Source organism: Penaeus chinensis, chromosome 16, assembly GCF_019202785.1.
Source record: "Penaeus chinensis breed Huanghai No. 1 chromosome 16, ASM1920278v2, whole genome shotgun sequence".
NCBI classification, from domain to species: domain Eukaryota; kingdom Metazoa; phylum Arthropoda; class Malacostraca; order Decapoda; family Penaeidae; genus Penaeus; species Penaeus chinensis.
Window position 1 is genome coordinate 28,224,684 of NC_061834.1, and position 2,500 is coordinate 28,227,183.

Here is a 2,500-nt window from a genome sequence, read left to right on the forward strand (position 1 = left end):
GAAAGAGGAGGAAGAAAAAGAGGAAGAGGAGGGAGGGGGAGAGGGGAGAGGAAGAGGAGGAGGAAGAAGAAGGGGGGGAAGAAGGAGGAGGAGGGAGGTGGGGGGTAGAGGCGAGAGAGAGGGGTGGAGGTGGGGGGGAGGGAGGAAGGGAGGAAAGAGGAGGAAGTTAGGAAGGAAAAACGCTTAAGGTGATAATTGTTTTGGCAGGTAAGTTAGCGTTTTATAATTTGGATTTATGTAGCTCCTTTTTATTCATGCATCTGTTCATTCATTCACGTTTTATTGTTATTTTGTTGATATTATCATCATTGTCATTATTATTATCAAGATCATCATCATCACATCATCATCATCATTACTGTTAATGTTATTAATCTTTACCTATATTATTACTGTTATTGTTATTATCATTATTATTATTATTACTATGATTATTATTATTATTATTATCATTTTATCATTATCATTATGATTTTCATTATTTTATCATTTTCATCATAAAATTTCCCCATGGCCACCCACATCATTATCATCTCACACTCTATCATCACCTTCCCCCAAATCATCATTAACCCAAATACATCACATAATCATCATCCATCATCATCATCATCATCATAACCCATCATCCCCTCATCTCTCTCATCACATTTAATCACCACAATCACCCCCATCATCACCAACACCATAATACCCCCATATCATCATCATATCCTCACTCTCTTGTATATATAGTTTGTTATTTAAGTTATATATCTCTATATCTATATCATATCTATATATACGCACACATATATATTATATATTAATTTTATATTATATATCACCCCCCCCTCTTCTCTCTCCTCTCTCTCTTCTCTCTCTCTTTCCTCTCTCCTCCTACTCTCTTTTCTTTCGCCCCCCTCCCCCCTTTCCCCTCCCCCTCCCCCCCTTATACCCTCATTCTCCCCTCTTTTTTTATGGACTCTTCCTCCACTCCTTTCCTTTTTTTTCCCCCCTCCTCCCCTTCCCTTTCCCTCCTCCTCCATTTTTTTCCCCCCCATCGCCCGTCCCCCCTTTTTTAGGGGGGAATCCCTTTTTTTACGGGGGAAGGGACCCCCGGGAACCAACCCTTTTAAGGGGGGTTCTGAATTCCTTGCTTCCGGGACAAAAAAAAAAAAATGTTTTTTTTTTTTTGCGAGGTTAGGGTGGGATTTGTTTTTGTTTTTCGGGGGTTTTATTCTTTTTTTCTTTTTTTTCGCTTTCTTTTATGGCCCAAATTTATGTGTGTATTTATGTTATATATAATTTTTATTATATTATATTTTCTAAAATTTATTTTATACACACACAACACACAACACACACACACCACAACACTTTATATATATAATATAATATTATATAATAAATTTTATATACAATATATATTTTATTTATATAATAAAAAATATTTTATAATTTTTTTTTTTTTTTTTTTTACCCCATTCATTCCACTGAAAGGACATGGGCCCACCTTCAATTCACTATTGAGATGGTTATATGGCCAGTGGGCACCCTTGCTGTTGAATCCCTTCAAATCACCCCCGGTTTGTTTTGCAACCCTGTGCCACGGCAGTGGATTCCCCCACGAACCCGCGTTTGACTTTTTCAAGGCGGTATGTGCTCACCACGGACATTTTATTTTTTATATATTAATTTTATATATATTTATATTTATATATATATAATATATTTTCACATACATATAAGAGAGAGAGGAGGGCAGAAAAGAGACAAAGACAACAGAAACAGAAACAGAGCACACACAACATTTCAGTGTGTGTGTGGGTGTGTGGTGGTGTGTGTGTGGAGTGGGGTGTGGTGTGGGGTTGTGTGTTTTCGAATGTGTTTGTAAAATGTGTATGTTCGAATACTTCTTGGAGTGCGTTTCTCTGCGTGCGTGTGTGGCCACGGTATTTTGCTTTCTCATAAATATCAAAAGCATTAAACAAATACGAACTCGACTCCTTTACAGACCAAAGATAATTGAAACTCCTTTACCAACACCGGGAAAAAATGTAATGCCCCTTTTGAAAAATTTAAAATTTCCCATACATAAGCACTCCTAATTATAATGTATTATGAAATAAATACGAGTGAGAGGCTTGTGTTAACTTATTACTGTCATTAAGGAGGGCCAGTGTTTTAAACAAAAGGGAATTCATTTTTAGTATTCTGGAGTTTTGTTTTTGATTTTGATCAGGTATTGGAATTTCAGAATCGTTGTATTAGAAATATTACTGTTATTGATGTCCTTTATATGACTAACGTCTACTTTTATATCTATTGTTCTTGCGCGTTCCTTTTTAGGTGTTGTTTTGTATTTTTGGGGGGGTGTGTGTTGTGTGTGTGTGGTGTGTGTGGTGTGGGTGTTGTGTGTTTGTGTGTGGTGGGGGTTGGGGGTGGGTTTGTTGTGGCGTTTTTGGTGTCCGTGGGTAAGTTTAGATGTCTGTGTTTCCCCGAGTGGGGGCACGTTTTA